We start from the raw sequence: 25,524 nt of genomic DNA, 5'->3' as shown, positions 1-25,524 counted from the left end.
ATAGTTTAAAAAGCCAAAACAAAACAAAAACCCTACAATCATAGAAAACTGGCCAACTTTGCCACCAAGCAGAAAATGTGGCAGAACCAAGCAATTTGGCTACAAAAATTCCCTTGGCCTAAGGAACTTGTGTTTCCAGCGCACTGATTTTATCTTGCCAACCACTCATAAGACACTGAAACCAGAGTGTAAAATACTGGTTAATTATTGGGTACCCCAGAGCCAGGAAAAGCTAAATACTAGAAGGGAGAAGAACACTGGCAGAAGAAAGAAAAGTCAGGAAGAATAGAGGGGAAATTGATAAACTAGGCTAGAATAAAAAGTTTATATGTATACCTCTTGGCTGGATGACAGCTGCAGTGACTCATGATAAAACATCACACAGCCAACAGAGTTGTTTAAAAAGGTCTCCAGAGTGTGAAGCATGGAATAACAGGATAAAAATGAACCAAGACAATTATGTGCATGTTTCTTTCCATAACAACACAGCTGAACTTGAGGGTGAAAAGGTAGGCAAGGGGTGTGGGTTGAGGCACAAAGAAGGATTAGGGCCATTTTGAAAAAAAAAAAACAAAAACAAAAAACCACACACAAAACAAACCACAAAACAAAAAAAAACCCAAAAAAACAAAAACCAAACACACACAAAACCAAAAGCCCACCACCACCAACCCAAAACCAGTTTGTGATTTCCAGCCTGGTGATCAGAAACAGATTATTCTGTAATCATTTCCCAGCACAAAGGGTGGAACCGATTATGGAAAGAAGCCATCTTTCCCATGCCTTTTATTAGGGCTACACTAGTCATAACCATGGAAAACATCACAGCAAACAATCACATAGACATAATGAACAAGCCACTGATTTTCTCCATCCTGCTGACCCACTTTTCCAGGTGTCCTGTTTCAAGACCATTTTTTAGCAGAGCATCTGTAAGTCCTAAGCATGATCACTGACCTGGCATTGTCAGGAAGCTGTCGTAAAACCTTCTCTACAGCAAGACTGCTGGTAAACCTGCCTGGGCTGGCTTGGGGTTTTGAGCACGCTACTGTCACCAGGCTACTAATTTTTATCTCTACTAATTCAATTAACCTCTTGCTCTTCAGTCAAGAAGTTAGGCCCTTCTAGTATTTATGGTCCGAAGACTCAGGATAACATTACAGCATATTCAAGTTCTGTTCCCATTTTACTGCAAGTTCAGAATTCACAATAAGACAGGTAAGAATTACTGAACTGACTTTTTTGTGAGCATGTCACAGCAAGTTTATGAAAATCACCTATAGGCATTTTTAACATTTTAAATGCTTAAGAACCCTACAAGGGAAGTGACTCAAGAGAGTCCACAAACAAAAGTGCACATACTGCAAAGAGAATGTAGTCCTGGACACCTTAATGTGAAGCTACAAGGAGTTACAAGTCATTTATGAGCAATGGCCACAAAGTTCCATCAAAAAAAAGGAGAATCCCCAAGCTATTTTCAAAACTTGACCTTTATACATGCCTGACATTATACAAATTACTTGCTCTCTTTTTCCACCCATTTCCTCACCTGTAGAGGAGAGAAAGTATTAAAAAACATGGAGGCCATAAGATGCAAGAAGTGCTAGGGCAAAGCATCTTCACTGAAAGGCAATAGCTAATCCAGGCCAAGCCTAACAGAGCTCCCATTTCTCTGCCTGGAATTTAAGGTCGCAAGATTAAAACTAGCAACACAAAAAGGGTTTGCATCTAGCAGGCAAATACAGACCAAACAGATTGAAAATGCGAGAAAAGGTGTGCGTGACTTCAGAGAAAGGACAGCTGAAGGGACAGGAACTAAAATTGAGCAAAGGAAGAGAACACACAACTGGCAGACAGGGGCCAGGCGATAGAAGTAGCATTTCTCATTCTGTTTGCCATAAATACATCACTTAAGTCTCTCAGCAGAAGAGGAAATCTGCATGAGGCTTGCCTTCCTTGGATGAATTTGTCAATATGTCTTATTCCCTTAGAGTTGCATTTAACAAAAAAAGTTTTCAGAGCAACCTAGGACTTGCTTCTGATTGTTTCTCTGCTTGCAGTAATTACTGGGCACAGAGCTATTTTTAGCATCACAGATACTCTGTGCATCTCATCACACCAACTCTACAGTGCCAGGTCTTAGCCTGCCTAAGCTCTACCAAAAACACACTAGTAAGCACATCTCATCACATGTAGCTTAGATGTTGCAGGTTGTATGATAAAATGCTACCTGGACGCAACTTTCCCAGAACCATACCATACAAAATGTCATGCAAACTTGGGGTGCAAGGCACTGGTATTCAAAGTATGCATCCAAGAATACCCTTAATAGTATCATGCAAGTAAAAAAGTGGATTGTGCTCTTTGATATGTACATAACAATATCAGACTTGATCAAGTTGTTTTCATAGCCAGACAACATTTACAGTGGTGCATCCACAGATGCCATAGGACCAGTACTCACTTTGTGTACCTTGAAATGCAAATCCTCCTTTAAAACTTGAAAACACTCAAACAACAGATCTGCATCTGGAAATCACAACAGAGTAATACCTGTATCCTGATCAGCAACGTCAAGGCTTAAATAATAATTCAGATTGAGAAGGTGAATTTAAGACAGAGGATCACCATTTCTAACTCTCCACAGGAACATTTTAAAATATGTGATAAATTCATGTCTTGTTCCATGTGTGACTAGTCACTGATGTAAAGCTAGTTCTCTATTTTCTTGAAGGTAGTGGCATGTTTTAAGGAAATCTACTATACTACAAACATAACTGTAGTTAAGCAGATGTTTCAGACAGAAACTGTTTCCAGGACACAGCACATCTCCCGACATTTTAAAAAGCTTATGACAAATACATGCATATTTGCACATGATGCTTTGAGATATCTTTGAAGGCCATCTTCCTAGACCTTTGTCATGCTAGATGCTGTTATGTGGGCTGTTTCACGCATAGTCTAGAAGAAGCTGCCTTTTTGCAAAGTCATTTATTTGAACTTGCACTCTCCCTTATAATAGTTAGTTGTACTGTGGTAGTTTCTAGAAACTGCAATCCAAGGTCACAGCTGGGTGCCTTGCATATAGATAATTGCAGGTATAGAAGTAACTGCTCCAAGGAACTTCAGATGGAATAAATACACTTTGCCCATCTTCCTTCCTTTCTAGTACTTAAAAATATTCCGCCAGCAAATACTGCAAGCTGAAAGATCACAAATCATTTTGGTAAAAAAAAAAACAAAAAACAACAAAACACACCCCACAAAAAACCCCAACATTAACCCAACAGTGCTCTCTCCTAGGACTCAGGCCTCAGCCAACTAATAAGTCATTAGCTGGACTCTGCAGTTTCACCTCAATCCCAGCAGTCCACCAGAGCTGCTCCTTGATTAATCTTCTATTTCAACACAGATTATCTGTTAATGTTTGAGGTTGTTTGTCCTCTTCCCCTGCCACAGAGTTAATTAAAAACGTAAGAAAGAGTAACACAGTTCCAGGAGTGAGTTTTTCCTGTGGTATCATCAAATAACCTAATATATATATTGGGACCTGCAAGCATGCCAATTCTGTTCTTCCTGACCCCCCACTGCAGATTTTCACGAGAGCTGCTTAAAATAAATACCTTATTCCTTAAGTAAGAATTGGAATAGAGAAAACATGTGGCTACACTGCAGTTATCAGGCCTGCCAGCTAGGCATGGTTACTGTAAATGACCTAGTTAGAAATGGAAATGCAAGAGAAATCTGCAGAAATCTCACACTCAATCAGCACTACAGCCTACAACAGCACACTGAGCCTTTAGCTCCATTTCCCTATCCAGCTGTACTCTGTCCTACCAAAAGCAAACATCCCTCTGAATGGCACAAACAGTTTCAGGACCTGAACTACCTGGTTAGTTTAGCCTTAGACAAGCAAGGCATGGGGGGGATTCGCATCCTCCTTCCCTGTACATGCTCTGTTCTGCATTTTATACAATTAACTTGAAAACCAAGCCTGTCAGATCAGGTAAACTGTTCTTTTTTGGATGGGTTCCCTCCTTGCTTAAGAGGGCAGGAGGGCAGCGAGGTTCTACAGCTTGCGGGTCTCTGCCCTTTCTACTGCATCACGTGTCACAGCAATAAGTGTCACACCACAGGCAGAGACAACAGCTTGTTCTTTCACATTAGCTTCTCTTATAAGACATAAGGGCTGAAGACAGTCATAATTATCTCCAAATAGCATTTCCAATCCCTCTTCCTTCCAACGTAGTACGCATAGGACACAAGTAGCACTACGATCCACTCGTCTCACAAGGAAGAGGTGGTGGAAGAAATGCAGGGCAACTGTTCGGAATTTGGGTCTATGTTGTAGAAAAGCCTAACACACTACAGCACAAAACTTGGGAGCTACAAGGCTAGAACACAGCATGGTCATTCTCCTCTATTACTCCTGCCTCATCTGCAAAAGAGGCAAGATGGTCTACAGCCTGATCTGAAACACCTCCATCCCCACCCCCACATTCTTCCTTGCCAGCAGCAGATACAGACACATGGCCAGAAACATGACATTTTCAATCCCTTACAGGAGTCACTCCATTTTAAACTATTTTAGAAAGCAAAGTATCATCATCCTCATACAAGCCCAATTCCTTGCTGTCCATCTTGCCAAACACCCAAGGGAAGAGGAGAGGGTAGAAAAGGATGCAGAAAGATGTAGGCATGTGAGAGAAGTGCTGGAAATAGCATAAAGCTGATAACAGAAATAAGACTGTGGATCAACAGGAACTAGATAGGCTGCAGAACAGTACAGCCGAAAAGCACGACATCTATTCTTGGTTTAGAGACAGGAGGTACTACATAGGACACCACCCATATTTTGGCAATCTTATAGTGGTAGAATGCCACATTTTGATTATACAGCATACATCTTCAGTGGCTCAAGAAACCCCACAGCAATATTAGCATAGCACCCCACAGCAGCAGGGAAATGTTTACAAATCCACAGCACTGCTGTGCAAGGCTGACAAACAACAGAAACAGAGTGATTCTCTGAAATTGAACAACATCAGCAGGCTCTGCCACAGACAACAGGGCTACCATTTTGTTTCACATCAAGTTTTCAAACCAAATCCCATAACCAGACATGGGAATGGCATAGCAAGTGCTCTCAAAGTATTTAAAGCTAAGTTAAAGGGTCCAGGACACATGAGGTCATGGAGGCAGTCATTGGTATAGTTACCGCAAGCAAGAGAAGAGACTGTGTCTGAAAGAAGCAAACCTAAGCAGTCTGGAGGACAGCAGAGGAAAGGAAAAACTGTAGTGCTAGTCTAGAAGCAATAACAACTCTAGTCTATTGGTTAAGTTGTTCATCTGGTTCCCATTACAGCTATAGAGCATTTTTCTATTTCTTCTGTATTTATCATTTTACAACATCCTCTAGGGTGATGCTGGCATCCTCCTTGCCAGAGGCCGAGGGCCAGCACAGCTCACACTCATTCAACAGTATTTCAACACTCAGATACCAACAAAATCAACACCAGCATACCCATAAAATGGCTGACCTTAAATGACATACTTACTGTCCCCTCCAGAAGTCTACAATGGAGCAGGGACAGAACTCAAGCCTCCAAGCATCCTATGCTAGCTCTCTAACCAACCTGTCATTATATCTTTAAATAGAAGTTTGAAAACATAGATCTTATTGCTCATCTGCCATCCAAGAACAGCAGGCTTGATCCTGCCTTTCATGAATAGCTAGACTGCAGACAAACCCAAGGCCTTCAAAAGACCAGGGACAGTTAGTTTCATACTTGTTAATTTGTACATATGAAATGCAATGAAATGCACAATATGCACACCTGATCCAGTTGAAATTGCATATTGTCTAACTTCATCTCCTGTAAGGAAGTTAGTTATTTCAGAGACTAGAAAACTGAAACTATGCCTTTAACTTCACCCTGCACCTGTCTCCCCAATAAAGACTTATCAGAGCATGGAAGCACAGGAGAGTGATTTGCATTTCATTACCATAGAAACTTATTGCAGTATGCAACTCTGTTCCGAGACCCGAGATCTCTGTATTTCCAGAATAGACTACTAATAAACTTGTGTACCACAACCCTTTGCATTAAGTAGCTTGGGACAGACATGAAGTGCATAGGGCAAGTGAGCATCAATACGCAGTATCAGGAGAATATATACACAGCTCACAGGTTCACACAACTGCAGCATGCATGACAAATGTGACAATAGGGAAAGGGGGGCGGTACCTTGCTCTGCAACACACAAGAGCAATGCTTATAGAAGCATTTATTAATCACAATGCACTAAAAGAACATGCTAACCACAGGCAGGCCAGACAAACACATTGCCAAAGATACAGTGTTATAATCGGCAATTTCATTTTTTGGATCAAAAAAATAAAACATGCCATGAAAGCACATCAAAATATGACTGCGATCCTTAGGTCAGGTAAGGCTATGCTTTGTCCCTTCTCTTGTCCTACAGTGCCTTTTACTATTGATGTTTCAAGTCACTGCTCATCCCCAAATCAATTTGATTCATCCTTAACCAAGAGCCCAGACCTCCAGGACCTCATCCTTTATGGTATAAATCAAATTTGGGTCAAGAGAAAAGCTTGGCTTTAGAAGTCTGTTTGCAAAAAAAAAAAAAAACCCAAACAAGCAAAGAATTGAGTGTGAATAGTCATAGTTACATGAAATAAGACATTTAGAAGGCATTCATGTAATTAAAGAGCAACAGATGCTTTAGAAATAGTTAACAGTAGTTCTATGTAGAATTGAACAAGTTCTCAAACTCACTGCTCAAATTCATCTCTGATATAGGCACATTACAGTCTAACTACAAGCATAGTATCTCCCAGACAGCCAACTATAAATTCTTTGTCTTTTATAAATGGAAACTTCATAGAAAGTTTAGCCAAACACACAATAAGATTATTCCCTGTCAGGTGTTACGCTTTACTTGCTTCATTTTCTTCCTGGGAATGACAGTCTCCTCCAAGATTCAGAATATTTTCAAGATGCAAGGTAATCAGAATCATGCATCTTCTGCCCTTTGGCAGCACACACAGCCTTTCCATAAATACCTCTTCATTCCAGAAATCATTTGTTATACATGGTACATATTCCAGCTTGTACCGATCATCGAGGTCAAAAATACACTCTTGCTTCTCAACTGAATAAGAATACTTTCCTTTGTGAAATTTAAATAAGAGACACTTTAAGCCAACAGTAAGGCATGGTGTTTGAAGGGGGGGAGGGGTGACTTAAAGCCTGTACACTCCCAAGAAGTTTACCATTTCCCACCTCTCTTCAAGGTTCTTCTCCCCACTGCTGTCACATACAGACATTTCTATGCCATTGTGCAGGCCTCCCTTTTCCTCTTAGCCCAATGATTTATACCACCATCTCTCCCAAGACTTCACTAGCACTCAGTTTCACAGCTGGGACACGGGCTAAGGTCCAATGGCAGATGCAGTTGACTGTTGTTGCCCCAGGGTAACAGTGCTAATGGCTGACAACAGGGTTCTCCCTTTTCCATAGCAAGGGCCATCTCAAAAATGGAGAAACTCTACCAGACATTTCTTCAGCACACATGGATTATTCCAAGGTAGCCAGGGAATGTTACCTGCAGCAATATTTTGTACTTAAGTAGTGCACATTCTTAGCTGCTGCTGACCCTCAAGAGCATCGTTAAGGCAGTGTTCTAATTGTGCTCCCCCCTAAGATTCTTTTGCCTAGGAGTCCTTGATCTTTGGCTTCCTAGCAAGTAATTGATAAATTGCCAGATGAATTTTAGTAATAAACACCTACATTCACAAAAGAAAACTGATGCTATAAAGTGCTAAGAGACCATGTTCTTTCCAGGAGAGGCCAAAGATTGAAGTATTCACTCCCCTGCTTCCACGCTTAAGGAATAAAAAGGCAACAGGAGCTTCAAGCCTTAAGCTTTTGGTTTTCCAAGACCTGAGCTCCAGTCTTGTCACTGGTATTCACTGAATATGGTTTGCAAAGGAAAAGAAACAAGAACGATTCAGAGGTCATCTAATCCAGATAAAGCAAGATCCAAATCACAGTCATTCTTTAATATATGAAAAGTCATAATTCTGTAACAAATCTCTTATTTAACATTTACCCAGTTGTTTCAGGCTTCTTATATGGGAAAGTTCAAAAGCAGACAATGGTAACAGCACCTGATCTCTCCATACAGACCTTAAATTTCTTTTCCCCTATTTGCTTCAGCACATTTTCATGAAACATGCACACAAGCACAATGAATTTTATATCACATGATGCAACATTTTGTTATTAGATAAATGAAAGACAAGCAGATCAGCTCTGGTCGCAAACCATAGTATTCTTTCATTTCAGTTTACATGCTTGCAATTGCTATAAGCAACAGGACACTAAGTAGCTGTGGAGAAGACTAAACAAAAAAACAGGGGGAATGCTTCCGAGACCTTAAGTCAAGCTTTCACCTGCTTTTTTCTTTCTGTTTGACATTTGTATCAGAATTGTAGTGGCTTATGAAGTTTGCCATATCTGCATTCACTCTATACATGTAAACATACAGGGCTAACAGTTTATAAATGTTCTCTATCAAACATTCAGAGAATCACAACCAGCTAACAACCAAGATTAACAGTGTCATCTTTTATTTAAGGCCTAATGCCTGCTTCTGAGAAGGATCACTATTAATAAGATTAGGTGCATATACATTTTATGAGCTGAGTGTATTCACAGAATAATCAATGTGTGGTCAAAATCCTTGCCTAGCTCAGCCCATGCTCCAGCCAAGGATTTCTGGCAAGTCTGTTCTTTTACTGCACTAAGTGATGCCTCCTGCCATATGTATAGGTGTATATGTACAAATTATGTAAGACATTCAGGAGCCTTGTTTAAGTTCATCCTAAAAGCACATAGACAGCTAGCTATGAAAAGTGTGGTCAGACTGATATTAATTTGTTGCAATAGCTTTTCTGACAACTCAAATGAGAAGGCTAGACTAACATGCTGTGTTCAGTAGCCTGCTAACTCACATTTAGCATGCTATTTCCAAGGCAATCGCTTAAGTGTGCAAGCCAGGAATGTGTTGACAGAGCTAAAAGCTCTTTAAAAAAAAAAAAACACAAAAAAACAACAACTAAGAAATTAGAGGAAAAAACCCACTGAATTAGCAGCTATGAGAACAGAGCAAAAAGCTTGTTTTTAAAATTGAAGCACTGTCTGCACAAGTGTTTTGCAACGTCCAGGAGGTCCACAAAATACTATGTTATTATGTATACAGTTATTTGAACACAGCATCCTTCCTGTGTGAAAAGACACATGCCTTCTATTCTTGCATGGTGTGTAGTATTTTAATACTGTGAGTCTAAAAGACCTGTCTCAAAGACATTTAAATCCTGTGAAATCAAACAAGTGAAGAGTAACAGAATTTCTTATCCCTCCAAAAACACAAGCTGATCTTTCCCATCACAGCCTTTTCAACAGTCCATGTTAATAGCTTTACTATTGACTTGCAGTAACTTCAGTGCTTCAAATAGGGAACATAGCTGACAAGACGATGAAAGTCCCCTCTTAGACACCTCCAGAGAGGACAGTACAACAGTGTCCTCAAAGACTTGTACTTTTTATTCCATGCTAAGAGACAAGCGCCGTCATGTATCTGCCTGGCTTCCCACCGACCATCAAAACCCAGTGCCTACAGCACTGCCACCGACTCCCGGCTGGAAGGGGAACAAGAGTAAGGCTGTCTTACCTGGCTCTGCTTGGAGGGACACTCATTCATCAGCCAGCCAGCGCCTCACAGCAGCACGCCCGGGTCAGACGCCGCCGTGCCAAGAGGGGAAGATCCCATTCCGGAGAGGCTGGATGCAGGCTTGGGAGGCGGGGACCCTTCAGTGCCAGCCGGACACCAGCTCCGGAGATGGAAGGTCAGTCTGACAGCCGGCAAAGCGAAGAGAGAGCTGCTGCTCCACTCCTCTCACGCTGTAGCACATCTCTCGCTGCCAAGTGCACACGCTGCCTGCACAGGAGCTGTGCGCCGTGTTAACCCTCTTCTGGCTGCAGGGCAGGACGCAGGAGCTCTCTCAAGGCGTCTTCCTTTCCCTGGGCTTCCCAATCCATCCCCCCGGAGCCACTCCTTGTGAAACCCCTCTTCAGCATCAGGTGGAGTTTTGCAACATAATCTAAAAGAGAGATTTAAAGCAATGACAAGAAGCTGCCAAACCAACACCACCACCACCCCCCACCACCCCCCAAAAAAAAGAGCTTCAGGTGTGGAAGGTACAAACAAAACCCATTATCAGCAGAGCAAGGGTCTGCTATGGAAAGAGGTGCCTACTGAATCCCACACTGTTACCAAACACACAGTACTGGAGGTGGAAAGAAAGCCGCTTGAATCCTACAGTGGAGTGGTCCAAATATTTATACTTCCTCCATTTACAGACGGATTTAGAGAGAGTCAGAGGTTTTGTGCATCTGTCCCCACCATCTGCAGCAAGAATACAGTTCTTGGGGAGTTTAAGTATTTATTCCCAGAGTCAGAGAGGTTAGGGCACTAGGATTATATATACCAGACCAGAGTGATATACAGAAGACACACGTACTAAGCTAGAGCAGGTTAATGGGTAATCAGGTTTGTTCAGCATTAAGCCACTTTGAGTAGAGAATACCACTCCTCTCTGTCAAAAAAAGCTCACAGCTTTGATGTGATCCTCTCTTCCTGACCATGATTACATTGCTTTTGTACATTGTCTTAATTCAGTGACCACAGACTAAGTTTTCCTTCCTTAAAAACATGCCCCAGGGATTTGGACACCAAGATTGCATTAACTGCAATCAAGTCAAAATCCATCACGTAGCCTGAGACTGATATCTGGGCCTACTTTTTACCACAGCTCAGTACAGCACCTAAGACTTCCAGTTCTGACAGAAACACTAGATACCATTCTGTGGTTGACAAGTCTCAGGGGACAGAATGACTTGTACAATGCATGTCAGAGAAAGCTGGTGGACTGGTTTTTAGTAGGTTGACGTGACCCACCCTAATTAGAGAAAGAAAAAACTGAAAGCAGCAGCACATTTCAAAGACATTTAGTCAGAACCAAACACATACTGCAAATAGACCGTGGTCAGAGAAACAAAATGTAGCTTCGAGCACATGATGTAGGCAGCAGATTACCAAAAACCTCCACAAAACAAACCCCAGGCATCTCCAACACCCTTCCCCCACCCAAGACAGTCTAATTCAGGGCTGCTTCTATACCATTTGTTCTCAACACAAACCTCAGCCTTCCTATCATAGTTTTAAGTCAGACATTGGCAAACTTGTGTTTGTTCTTTAACACCTGTGAGGGCACGTGACTGGGTGCAATCACATTTTGCAAGGATGTGAAAGACTGTAGCCAAAGAGCAAGTAGTCTTCTAGAGAACAACCTTATCAAGCATAAAGGAGCATCGCAGCAGCCAGACAAAGCCACAGTCAGGGACTAAAGGTTTGTCTACACTGCAGTACAGATATCCAGGTTGTCTTGGATAGCAGATGCAATCTAAACAGAGACAGAGCAGCAGGGTGCATTAGCCTATTCAGCATGACCCACACTGTGCTGCTAGAGTACTTGGCTCATGTACACAGTAGCATGTACAGAGCAAGTAAAAGCAAAAACTGACATCTCCCAATTCCTTCAAGCGGAAGAGACAGTCTCCCCCTAATTCCCAGTAGGAAAGTCTCTCTTCACAGAGGGTACAACTTGTACATTGTTCTGATCTAATACAGAATAGCAGCATTATACATGCTAAGACGCACCACTACTATGATTACCACTGGGTTGTAGCAACATTTATATACATGGTAGCAGTTAACAAGCAACACGGCCACCTCGCAACAACTTCAGTTAACTGCTTTTCTCTAGACATTCAGCAGGAAGATTTGCTCAAAGAACTTCTTCCTGCAAGTTTGCCTTCTCTTGGGAGCACAGCCAGTGTTTAAGCCCATCACAGCATAAAGCACTAGCAGTCCACAAAATATCACCCCATCCCTTGACCTTTTACTGAGGAAACTGTTTTGCCTACATTCCTTACTATATACAAGCAAGCACAGAACCAAAAGCCACTGCTCGTCAGCTAACCAGGTATCCCCAAGTAAAGCACTGTTCACTGTGCTCTGTAGGCTGACAGCACAAGTAAAATGAGCACTGGTCTGTCTGCAAGAGACCATGCAGACATACTGCAAACTTCACATTGTAATCAGTGTCTTGGGTTAGTCTACCCAGACTGGAAGAAAAAAAATTCTGTGCCCAGAAGCCAAAGTTTACAGAGATACAGCCATTATTCAAATACAGCCCTTACTCAAACAAGTTGTTATGTTAAGGTTATCTTCATCTCTCTTGTTTTGAGTGCTCATCTATAAAAAGCAAAGCTGACCCTTTCTAAAAGCCTACTCCTTCATGCATCCCCTGATGGCTCAGCAAAGCATCCTTGAAGACAGACCTGTCAAGGCACAGCTTAAAATATTCTTAAAATGACAAAAGTGACACAGGGATTTCCATAGGAGCTGAGATGGTGAGTTTTTAAAAGGTAAAAAATACGGTAATACTACCGAAAAGCATGCTTCCTGTGCTTACAGTAATTATGCAACAGGACATGAGGTTTCCACCTGCCTATTTTCAGATCTAAATCTGTTCCCTTGGGAAGAGAAAAGATTTGTGCCCCTGCAGCCAACTCTACCATTTTACCTCCCACAGGCTCTAATCTCCCTTCTGCAAGCAGGGAGTCAGCACAAAGCTAACCCAGTGCTTCTGAGAATGGAATTTGACCTCAAAGACTTGTGGATATTGATAAGCAGCAAAAGAAAAGCAGTTTTACAAACAAGAAATAAACCACTTAAAATAGCCCACCTAGACATGGGATTAAGTCTGACTGCACAACAGGTTTCTATTTATTCCCCCAAATACGAAATCTTCTGCTAAGACTTTACTCAAGGGTAAAAACAGTATTTCATTTTTGCCAGACATTGGGTTTCTGACAAAAATCAGTCAAATGCTGCTTTTTTACTACACAAATACAGTTGTCGTGTGTGTGTCCCCCCACTCCAGCAGGCACAGACAGCACCTCTCCTAGAGAAATTAACCACAGAACTAGACTTCGCACTTATGTAGTCTTCCCTGCTTTCAAAACATTACAGTAGTACCCCTTCAAAGCAGAAGTACACCATCCCGTAAAGAGAAAGAAAAGAAGAAGATGGGCAGGCATGGGATTAGAACTTAGGACCAAAACCCTATCCGCACTGGAGATCTCCTTCAGTTATCCCATTGCTTTGCTTTTTGCAGACAGCATTAGTTTAGGACCACATGTTCGTTTCTGTCCTGAACCAAGTAGAGAAAGCAGCTGGAAGCTCAGCACTGCAAGTACAACTCCTAAATCATTCACAACTCCAATTGGCTCCATCCAGCTAGGAACTGCTCTGACTAGCTTTTACTTTTTCAGCTGCCAATTAGAAAGAAAAGCCAAAAAAGACCTCATTCTTCATTTGCAAGTCCTTAGGGGAGACCTGAAGGAAAGTGAAATTTGGCCCTTCCATTCCAAGAGAAAATAGAACAGTGGAATTTATTCCCCCTCCCACCACCCATAAATTTGAATGCAAACCAGTTAACCAGTGAACTGGAAGAAGGAGAAAGGAAAGCAGACTACTTAAAGACAGGAAATTCAAGAAGAAATTGAGCAGCTTCTGGTGTTGCATAAAGCAGCTGGAGCATGGGATCTGAGTGACTTCATATGATTTAAGAGGTCACTAGACATCTATTCAGTTCCCTTGGGCATTCTGCAGGATTGTTCCCCACTGGAGATTGATAGAATATGTAATCCAGTGTTTGGGAGAGGCTAATGTGAAATGGCACCGCCAAAGATGGATTCACCTTCTCTCTTTGGAAAGAACAATGAACTCCCATACATCTCTTAGAAAATGTTTCAGCAAAAAGCTCACTGTTTGCTAGCCCACATTATGTAAGTTTAAACTATTCAAACACCCTTACCAGAAAAAAAAGATTGGTCAGCTGATCGCAAGGTTGCATTTGCAATTTGTCAACTAATAAATACTATACAAACATAAAAGGAGTTCCTTCAGGAAACGGGTTCTTTTTCTGAGATACAGTGCTTCTATCAAAGAAGCAGGTCCTAGGCTTTGACCTAAATTCCTTCCTTCCTTTTTTTTTTTTCATATAGCCAAATCTAGTTTCAAACAAAGACATCAAGCAATTCAGAAAATAAAAGCCATCTTAGTACCTGTGAGTGCTAAAGCAGAGAAATTAAAGCCCATGTAGACTGCAGAGAACTTGAAAACACAAGTATTAAGTTACTCTGAACCATTTTCATGAGTTCTTGGTCTACATGCCATTTACACCAGAAGAACTAGACATTCCTCAGGTTATGGAGGTCAGGCCAGATTTGAAAAATACTTTTAACAGATGCATCTTTTCTCCAATTGAATACTCATGGTAGAAATGCTCAACTGTAGGTGGCTGAATTTCTTCAGTGAACCAACACATCCTACTCTTAACTTGTGTTTACTTCAGACCATGCACTTAAAATAACAAAAAAGCACAGATGAGTAATTGGATGCAAAAAAGGTATAGTCTCAAAAGCCCTAGCGCCCCAACAACATGGGTGGGCAAAACAAACCTGGCAGCAAAGAATGCAATAGCTTTGAGCTTCCTTTTCTCAGGAAATAAACCTATTATCTAGCTCTTGCATGCTGTAAAATGACTCCGTATCTTGTATTTCGCAGAATTCTAGCAGAACTACACATCAGCGAAACTTTTAAACTATCACTTTCTGTTGCAATCCATAACACTTCGATAAGGAGAAGAAACAAACATATTAAGACAATCAAGTCCTTGACAGGCTGTCCGACATGGCCCTTTTTGAAATTGTTACATGGCTAACTTACCCACTTTCAGCCCCCGACACCGTTCGTGAACAGTAAAAAACCTTATAGAAGCTCATTGTGCATTTCAGGGAGTGCATAAATACCAGCTGCTAACCTTAGGGCAGAGTTAGGAGCTGCGCCCTCTTGGGCTAGAATCCAAGTCATTTGCCAGAGTAATGGCCACAACCAGCGACTTTTGCTTTAAAGGCCAGAAACCAGACACAGAAGAGTCATGACATCTTCCCTATACTCCTTTCCCCTCCCATCCGAGTGGTTATTGCCATCAAAGCCAAGATAAGCATAAAGCCGATAGATTAGAGACAGACAGGCAGCGGTAGACAATAAATACCAGAGATATAAAAGTTCATGAGGAAAACTGGCCTCAAGGCTTCTTTCAAGGACAGGGTGTTTAATAATAAATGCAAGATTAATACAGCTCTCCACCACTGGGGCAGGCCTTCAGGGAAAAAAACAGGGCTTGAGGCTGTTTTATTAAAGTCATTTAGCATATTCACAATGTTTGCTCCATACCAAAAACATTCCACACAAACAGATGCATTGTCCAAATTTAGCTCTTCAATTTCCCCTTCTTTCTAGCACTTCCACACACAAAACATTCTTTGAGAAGATCTTTAAAGCAGCAAAGAGAACAGCAAAGCAAGTGAAAAATCACCAGTATATCAAGGGTATCATTCCTGCTAAACAGCAAAACAGTTCCTCTTCAAAATAATCTAATGAGAAAGCTTCCAATGTGATACCAGAAAGGTAATTGCATTGAGCATATGGGGAGAGCATCTGCCTTCAAAACTCAAACTTTCCTAGTCTTTCTGGAATAGAACTAACTACAATAAACATTCCCCAGACTGACCCTGGGAGCACAGAATACTATTGATTGTCACTGGTTTACATAGAGATGCCAAACCCCAAGCCACCACACTTGAAAACTCATTATGCCTTAAACTCCAAGACATGTGCTTAGGCAACAAGAACTATCAGGTGCCTAGAGCTTCAGCATGACCACCCTAAAAACAGGGGGGTTGATACCTACACAAACCAAGGGAGTTTCTTAACCCTACAGAGAAGGTACTAAACTTTCACTTCACACAGTGAAGTTGAAAGAATGCAGCAATAAGGTCACAGCTGCTCCCACCTCTTCAATCTAGTCACTGAAACAGCTGATTATAATATTTTTAAGTTATTTAAGCATGCCTACTCCAGATATTCACAAATCTAACTTAAAAATTTTTGCACCTTAACTAGAAAGCAAAGAGTTGTTTGGATTTGACTGTGGCATCTGTTTTTATTACCCAAATTATAGACCAAGAGCACCAACTAAGGTATTATAACTGAGGTTCTAGCAGAGTCACCAGAAGATTGATTACTTTAGCACCAGTAATATTTGGGGATTTGCAATATTGTAACAACGGCTCATCATTTTCATGTCCCTCTACTGTACTGTTTCAGTAAAAAAACTTTTTAAACATGCAGATACATACAGAGCATGTGATAAAGAAAAAACCCTTTCTTTCAAGGCTAATCCATTCTTCCTTCAGAAGAACCTCTTTAAGTCACTTACTGCAAGTACTTGCCTTTATCTGCCCAGAAGGAACTCTGCAGCTGTCGAGCAAATTCAAGTTCCACAGATTAACAAAAAAAGCCCAGTTATTGCTATTAAATCCACCAATAACCATGAGGTTAGGAAAGGAGAAAAATCATGTAAGGAATTAATACAATTCAAAACCTAGAATGAAATATTTGGCTCAGATTACAGCATTTGTACTCAGAACACTTAAACTCAGATTTACAGCACCTGCTCCAGGTTTTGTATCAGCATCTAGACAGTTTCCAGAAGCCTAGGCAGAAAAAGGGGCCCACCTGCAATGTGACAACAGGGCTGAGACAAAAAAATCCCCTTAAACCCTACTGGTCAAGGCCAACCCTTAATCATAAGGTATAACTGCAAGGAAGTCCTTTCTCCTAGTCTCTCCTCCCCATACAGAGACTTACATCACCAAGCCTGAGGTGAAGGGAACAACAGACACACAGCAGATCAGACACCTCAGGCACTCGAACAATTCTCATTTTTCAAGGACCTACCCCTTCTCAGAAGCCTACAGGTACAACTTCACTTCACAGTCCTGCTTTTTTGGACAGGAAAAAGCCAGCCACCAATCACAGATACTCTTTATAGCAGCAGAGACAATTGAGAGGTCACTAGGACACTAAGAAAGCAAGAATTGTAGCAATCATAGATGAGTCACTGGATTCAACAGAACTGGAGACTTGAACCCAGGCTTCCTGACCCCCCAAAAGCAAGTGTCCTAAAGTCTTCTTTATCCCCTCATTTTTTAAATTTATTTTTTTTTAAACACAGAAAAGCCACAGCCTCAGCAGTCAGCCCTCCAACACCCCCCCCCCCCCCGCCCCAGACCCTGGGGGACTTTCACCCCCAGACAGCATGGCAGACACTCCTGGGCCTCAGCACACAGGATGGATTCAGACAGGAAAAAAAAAAATAAAAAGAAGAAAAAAAGTTACCTGTTTATACGGTATTGCATTCTGCACAGTTACCCCTGAAATCGAAGGAGGTGACCGTTACCAGCCGTCAGAGGAGGCTCCTCTCCCCCGCCGGGCTCTGAGGGTCACCCGACACAGGCAGAACCTTCCAGAAGCTGAGCCCACCTGCCACCCCACCCCCGGGCTGCCCCTGAGGGGCTGCTCCCCAGCCCTCATCCTACAAAATGGAATAAAGTTACCCAGTTCCCAGAGAGGCACTGCCACACAGAGGGGGGGACACACTGGACTGCGGGACCCCCGGGGAGCCTTCATCCCCTCAGGTGAGTCCCCTCAGCTCCGAGGGAGCCCAGGCCCCACAGCTGCACCCAGGCTCCCTGCTGAGGGCAGGGGGGGTGAAAGACTTCAGAACCAACCCCCTCCCTCAGCCTTTTGTCACCTCGCAGCCAGATTTTTCCTCAGGCAATGACTGTCTCGACACACAGGTCAGGGGAGCAGAGCATTGCAGTCCTGCAGCCCTCTGCTTCAGCATCTCTGGCAGGACATGTTCTTGCCAGGCTGGGCACCTGCAACACTTCTCTTGCCATCTTACACAAAACCCTACCGACTGTTCCTATGAGGAGCATTTTGGGGGGAGGTTTCCAGCAGGTGTGTTGATTGCAAATGCTAATGCCTTTGCTCAGGCACTCTCGTGGCATTTTTCAGTAGCTAAGGTTCTTTTGTTTGAATTCCCCATTGCACTAGGTGAATATCTACCAAATGAAGAACCTTCCCTGTTTTGGGGGTGTTGCCTTTGCTGCCACATTGCATCCTTAGATACTAAACTAACTTCAAGTGAATACCAGCCTAGCCTACCCAAGATACAAGTGAGGAAAAAGGCTTGCTTTATACCATTTTCCCTCCGAGCCTGCAGTTCCACAAGCGCCTTTCCAAGGCCCTCAGAGCACCTGCAGAGGAGACTGGTAGCCTTGCAAGATTAGCAAACACAAGTATTCATATAGACCTGTTTCTTATTTAAGTCAGAGCTGCTATTGCCACTGGGAAGGGTCCGATGAGGAATCATTTTTAGGGAAAGGTTGCTGTAAGCTAGATTTAAGTTAAGTGACTTGCTGTGTGCCACCTGGGGAGCCTTGTCAGAGTCAGAAATAGAGTTCAGCTGAATTCTTAATACCTTCCTTTAACTGCTTGATCATGTTGCTATGGGCTTTTTACTTCCTGCAATTCATTTAAGTAGTAATAGAGCTGTGTCCAGCCAGGGACTAGAACAGAGCTAATATGCCACTGTTCCTTTTTCTTTCCCTTTAGAAGGGTAGGGAAAAGTTCCTGCTTTAAAAAAAAAAGACAAAGTTCCTTCTCTAATACTTCCTTCCATTGATGCAGAGAGAATTAAGACTAAACCAGAGAACAGAAGGCTGGACAAAGAGAGGTGATTCTAGTCATGGAGCCCAAACCCTCATCAAGCACCTGCCAATTATCAAGGGTTTCAAGATACAGGCAATAATTTCTCATGTGCCTGGTATGCAAATGAACCCAGCTAAAACAACATGCAGCATATATGCCTTTTATCCTAGCAAGAGGCTACCCTGTCATACCTTTTGTCACCCCACATTGTTGTGGTGATAGTATGAGCTTTCCAATTATTCCAGTAGACTCAAATGAATAGCAAAATACAGCTTGCTTCTATAAAGCAAGGCCCCCCCCCCCACCTTTCACAGCTAGAGGTAGATTGAGGACACTGCTATGTGAAGCAACAACCAGTCCCACTGGTATTTCTCAGTAGTATCAGTTAAGTTTTGGCAAGCTGAAACACAGGATGACAGGTTCCTTTCTGACCCTCATTTCTTTACAGCTTGACTTTTCCTTTCTTCTCTGGTAAAGGACCCTTTCTGGGGTAAAGCAAGTAGTATGCTACTACAGATCCTTGGGGCCTCACTTGTAACTCTCCCTAGGAACACAGTTTGTAAAACTGCCCTTAAATTACAAGGAGAACACAGTGAATAAAAATTGTTGAATAAGCTTTCCTGTCTCTCAGTTCTGCTTTGTGTAGTCTTACACACAAGCTGCCTTGGCAGAAAATTTTATACCTATTGTCAAATGAATGAACCTGTTGCTGTTGTTGCAAACATCCCCAAGACATACTAGGAAAAGAAAAAAAAAATCTTCACTATTCTTGACTGAACTTTTAAACTTATTAACCAAAAAAAAAGAGGCATGCTAGCCTTAGTTCTATGGAAAGTCAAAAAGCGCTAGTCATGTCTTAACACAATACACCAGGTAAAAAACAGTCCAGTGTAACAGCAAATTTACCTCTTCTAGGGGTAAAGATTAGATTATTTCAGTAACAGAGAAAAGTTGATATGAAATCTGAGGATTCTCCTAACCAGATAAAAGAGACAAGTCCTTACATGCAAGCATTGATAGAGGGAAACCTCTTGCCTGTCTGAATACAAGGGCTGGAGAATTCTGGCATACATAGTTCCCTCCAGTCACATACAGATTCATTATTCCATTACCTAGATCCAGATTATCTGAACACCTCTGATCAAAGGCTTAGATTATGTACATATTGTTCACCAAATAGAAAGTATTAATATTTCATAGTTTCCTGTGGTAACATATTTTAGCCTGTTAAACAGTAAAATATTCATAGCAATCATTCTGTGCAATATCTATCAGCAAACAGCCTAGGGGAGGGGAAAAAAATGTGGTGGCATTTGCCAATATTCCCCTTCAGTGCAACAAATAAAACCTAAACCAAAAAAGCCACACAAGATATGCTAGCAACTTTTTATTTACCCCCTACTTCAATTGTATTTTTAGGCTCCATTAGCAGTACTTGTATGTACACTTGGGTCACATTGATCTTTTACCAAGACCATTTTCTAAGGTGAAATGCTCTAAAGAACACAAGTGTGGGCTGTCTGTAGAGACAGAGAGAAAAGATGGAGTTGTTCCCCTAGGAATTCTTGCTGCGATTCACTTTTTTAGCATGTCCTTCCTTCAGGATTTGTGCTTTGTGAGATACAGAACAGCTCCCTGGTTAACAACAGGTTGGATAGCAGTAAGCATAAAAACGTGTTTCCCAGAATTAAAAGTAGATGTCTTCAGCCAGTCTCCAGTACGTAGAAGGAGAACTAGTAGGAGACTGTGAGCCGTGGGGGTCAGAATGTGCCAGGCAAGGCCAGCAGCACATTACTTTGACTACTGAGAGGTTATGGCAGTAGCAGGTCTGCCAGACTGGAACAATCACTGTTTCTAGTACTATGGCAAATTATGGACCTTCATATGACCACGGACCTTCATGCCAAACCATTTTTTCATAGCTACAGGGTTTCTATCAAATATAGAAGGGTGAATTCTTTTTGCTGGTATTATCCAGACTCATGTTCCTGCTGCAGTTTTTCCCTGTGAGGCTTTATTACACAACCACATCCAGTGCATTCCCAGAGGCTACATTTCCTATTTTATTTAAGGCAGTGCCAGGTGCGTTCCCCAGTCTGAGTGGGGGAAGAACTGCTATCACATCATGTGAAGTAAGAATATGCACTACCTTGACAATTTTCTGTCACAGGCTTCAGCCCTTCTAGTCTCCTTTAGTGAATCCATGCCTTATCTAAGTTGATTTACATAGACTGGAAAAAAAGCATGAACTTTGCTACATAAGCCGCAACATTGTGCTGTACAAAACTGGGAGGCAAGAGAGAGACATTGCCTACAAAAGGGTGTTGGGGCAGGAAGAGCTGTCCTTAGCATACCAACATGTTACCTTAAAAGCTATAATTGAGCTAGAGACCTCCGCCAGGACATACAGTTACCACACAAGAAGTAGTTTGTGTTATTTCCCAGGGAGACACACACAGAATTTCCCATCCTGAACTGTCAGGTGGCATAGCCACACTGCATTCAGAAGCTGCCACCCAGAGGTAGCTGTCACTGCGCTTAAGTCTCAAGATGCTTCCACAAAGTATTTTGGGATTGCATTCAGGTGACAAGGTCAGTGTAAATCCAAGTTCAGCACCACTTCACCTACAAATCCCCCCTTTGTTTTCAGACCACCTGGCCATTGCAGGCCTCACTCACTGTGACCTCCACTTTGGTCAAGAAAAGCTGCTTTGTAAAGTATGTATCTGGACTCACACCTCACTCCGCATCTAAGGGGTGCTCTAATTCATCTCAGTTGTGCTCAAGTCTGTAGTTTTCCAGCCTGAAAAGTGGTTCCTCATGCCCTGGGCTGCAGAAGTTGGTGTGCTTTTTCATGCTAACCTTACAAACCACCTAGTTTCAGAGCAAGCCTTTGACTTCCTTATTTCCATCAAGAATATATGCTTCCTTCCATGTTCAATCAACATTTTCAAAGTGCAGCTTGAATTGCTATCCACTTGAAAGGCAGACTGATTGCTACTGAAAACACCAATTCCTATAAATCATTTGCTCTCTAGGCATGCCAGCAGGACACCACTGACAACTGAGAAGTCAGATTTCAGGTCTGAGTACCAGAAGCTAGCAGAACAGAGAAGGGAGTATTAAAGGCGGCAGCATACCACTTAACACAAGAGCATGACACTATACATACAGACTTGCACCATTGTGCGGGCATGCGTGCATTCCCGCATGAAATATTTGCTTAACATCTTAACTCACACTACCTACACTATCTTCATAAATGAATACCACTGCTCAACTACAGACGTCAAAGCCCTTTACAAATTCTGGCTTTACTTGACAAAGCTCCAGCTTTTGCGCCACTGCTTTCATCCATTCAGGAAAAGAGACTAGCACTATAAGCATAGTCTCTTCACTAAGGAGTATTCCAGCACACCTTGGTTTTTAAGTAGGCTGACCACCCTTCCCACAGCTCCTCAGGGAAGATTTAAAAGCTCTAATGGGAAGGATAATTTTACTCCCTTGCAAAGGAGCAGAAACTTTCCCTTTTGAGAAAAAAAACATTGTCCTCAAAAAGAGGAACTCCAGCATTTTTTTCCCTAGCCTTCTGTGTCTTTCAGCCTGGACAAGCTGCTCAGATGTCAACCACAAAATTCCAGTGAACAGGATGTGGTAGGGCCTAGCCTCTTTGCAGCATGCCAGCAATTGCTAGAGTTATTTTAACCTTTCAGTAATTGACTTAATTTGCATGCAGTATACTCAGTAGGGCAGGAACTCTCTTTTGTTCAGTGTTTATACAACACCTAGATAAACAGACTCCTTGTCCATAGTTATGGCTCCTACACGCTAAATGATAATAGGAATAGATTTATGCACCCTACTGTTGAACTCTCTGGCCTAGGGGATTAATACAGTACCTCAGGGGAGTTCAAAGTGAAGTCTTTCAAGATATTCCAAGTGACAAGAGTCAGACACCATTTTCAACCATTTACCCTTGAAAGACCTTTCTTGAGGTCAAGTGGAAAATTGTAATGGTAGTGCCCATCAGAGAGAGCTTCTGTTCATCTGTTTCAGCGATGCAAGCCTTTTGCTGACTACCACTTTTATGAAGCTGACATTCTGGCACTTATGACACTGAGGAAAGTAGATTAGCAAACTCAGACGCTATTTCGTACAAAACCCCTGGCGATGCTTCTTTAACAGTGTCACACTTCTTCCCCCAACACCCTGTACCATCAGTGTACTCTCTACCACATCCCTCATTTTAGACATCTCTGCCCTAATTAAGTTCTCAAGTGTGCTTCTGTCATACAGGAGAATCCACAGTCCTTATATGCCCTCTTACGCCTTACTATGTAGCCTAAAGCACAAAAACCATGCCTCTCGAATCCTTCTTATGTTAAGCAATTCAGAAGACATATTTGCATACATGCACTTGCATGAAATTCCTTTCCATGGTAAAATGTCCACCAGCAACACACAACACATCCAGACTAGCTCTTAATTAGCATTGCCTAATAAGCACCTTCCAGCTTGAATTTGCTTTCCTCTTATGCTAAATAGCAGCCTTCCCAGCTAGTCTTACACAAAGGACTTTCGCCCAAAAAGCAAATGATTGCATGAAATCTTGTTAATCGCACAAGTCCTGGCTCCTCATTTTGCCCTTCAGGGATTTTCTTAGCATCCAATAACAGATAAAAGCATACACGGGTATTTACAAAGAACATTACTAGGCCATTGCTGTGACATCCGTGAACAGCTGAAGCAGCCATCTGTTTTCTATACAGTCTGTTTTACTATATTCCTGTTAGTGCCCACCAAAATGTACGTGTACGGGAAATGGCCATTCTATGAGTAGACATACCTGCAGACCATTCTGGGTTTGCCAGCGTACATGACCAAGCAATTTGCTTCAGAGTGCAAACCCTGACATTTGGCACCAAAATAACCAATGTTCCCTGGAGCATTTACGAGCACATTTTACATATATATATATATATATATATATATATATATCACTCCTAACAAAAAGTCTTTTAAGCTGCTGTGGAAAGCAGCCACCAGTGCAGGTCACTGAAACACTGTAGAACTGTAAGAGTCATCAGGCAATATTTCCTTTTGATGGAGTAACCAAGATGACAAGATACTATCCACTTTGAAATAAAGCCAAAAATAACTTCAGACAGAAGTACCACATGCTATTTAATACCAATAAGCATACACCATCAGGACCTCACTCTTTCACACCACAAATGTATCTCAGCTAGTACATTGCCCACCGATGTAACATGGAAGATATCCAGCATAAATAATCTCTCCTCAGACTTCATGGGTTTTATTTAAAACTCTTTATTCAAATGTTAACCTAGGCTAACCATGCTTAACTTCCACTGCCAGATAAAAATCATGACCTAGAAAAATTTACTGTGGAAAGCAGCAAAAGAGCATACTTGTAACTGAAGTACAAGTAACAGAAAGATAAAAGCATGAGGGAAAGGCATTAAGTTTCTCTGGAGGCCTGGGGAGAAACATATTTAAACTTTAATGTGGTATGACATGAGTAGACTTAATAAACTGTTGTTAGATCATGATCCAACCTACTGCATCCTCCTCCCTAAATTCCTAGCAGGCATGAAGCACTAGGCTCTGATCAAAACTGCTTCAGTTTTTTCAAGACTTTAAGTGCAAGGGGTTTACCAGGGCAATTTCTTTTATCTCTGGTTGTTCTGTGTAGCAATTTCTTCATCTTCTGGATCTTTCATGCAAAGAAATAAGCTTCAACTACTGCCCTTTCCTCCTTACCCCACTAACCCTTGCTTTGCAACTGTTTCCAGGCTTTTTGCAGACCAGGGAGTGTTTAGCAGATGCAGCAGTAACTGAAAATGGAAAGGCTCAGCGAGGGCTCCATCTGCTGGGACACAGGGCAGGCCTCAGGCTCTGGTGATGCTTCATCCCAACACAGGAATGAAGAGCCAGCAGGCGGTTTGTTGCCTCTGACAGTTGCAGCACTGATGCATACCTTCAGAATGTTCATACAGCTGCAAACCCAAGAGGCAGACACCTGGATAAGGCAAAATTAGATGTCCTGTTACTCAGGCTCTGAGCTCTACTGAAACTCATTTTTCACCTTTTCGTCTACTGGACTGAAGTGATCTACGCTTCCCAGAGCATTTGTGACTGAGAGCTAAGAACAAAAGGAAAGTCATTTCACAAAGCAGTCAAGTGAGGCTTCCAAGCCCTGCTGAGAAGGGCTACATTCGAACAGAGGCTCCAGCTTCAAACCAGAGCAAACACCTCCCAGCCAGCTAGCCTCCTCTGTTTTCTTTTACTTCATACCTTCACATCCCCTTAGCATTTGTAGTTTCTATGCTAAGTATGTTTTCTGATGGGCCCAAATCCTTGTCAGGCAGTGCTTATTCTGTGTATCAAGATAATCATTGCTAACATGTAAAAACTGTTGGCAGTCTCCCCCAGGAATGCTTGTTACGAGACGGAAACAGAAGGGATGTTTCTGGTTTGCAGGCAACCCACGAGCTCCTTTCACACACACTTGTTCCTTGTGACAGAGAAATCTAGTATTTCAATGGCAGCATGAACTAATAAGCAGGCATTTCTATTTTTTCCTCCCAACCCTCTACATTTAAGGGGATTCTTTGTGATATTCTAAAAGATTTAGTTAAAAATGCAACATTTTAGCATCTA

At 42.0% G+C, this 25,524-nt stretch overlaps 1 protein-coding gene across 3 annotated transcripts in view; it reads right to left on the bottom strand.

Annotated features, from left to right (window-relative positions):
• Positions 1–10,005, bottom strand: part of GRAMD1B (GRAM domain containing 1B) — a 143,160-nt gene extending 133,155 nt beyond the window's left edge. The window contains exon 1 of one of the 3 annotated variants that reach the window (XM_069788112.1): positions 9,760–10,005. The gene's annotated coding sequence lies outside the window, so the exon portion shown is untranslated. The remainder of the gene's footprint in view (positions 1–9,759) is intronic. The other 2 variants (XM_069788110.1, XM_069788103.1) reach the window with 2 other exon arrangements.
• Positions 10,006–25,524: the final 15,519 nt, after the last annotated feature.

This window comes from Haliaeetus albicilla, chromosome 7 (assembly GCF_947461875.1).
Source record: "Haliaeetus albicilla chromosome 7, bHalAlb1.1, whole genome shotgun sequence".
Lineage (NCBI taxonomy): Eukaryota > Metazoa > Chordata > Aves > Accipitriformes > Accipitridae > Haliaeetus > Haliaeetus albicilla.
This window is presented reverse-complemented; position numbering and strand designations above follow the sequence as displayed.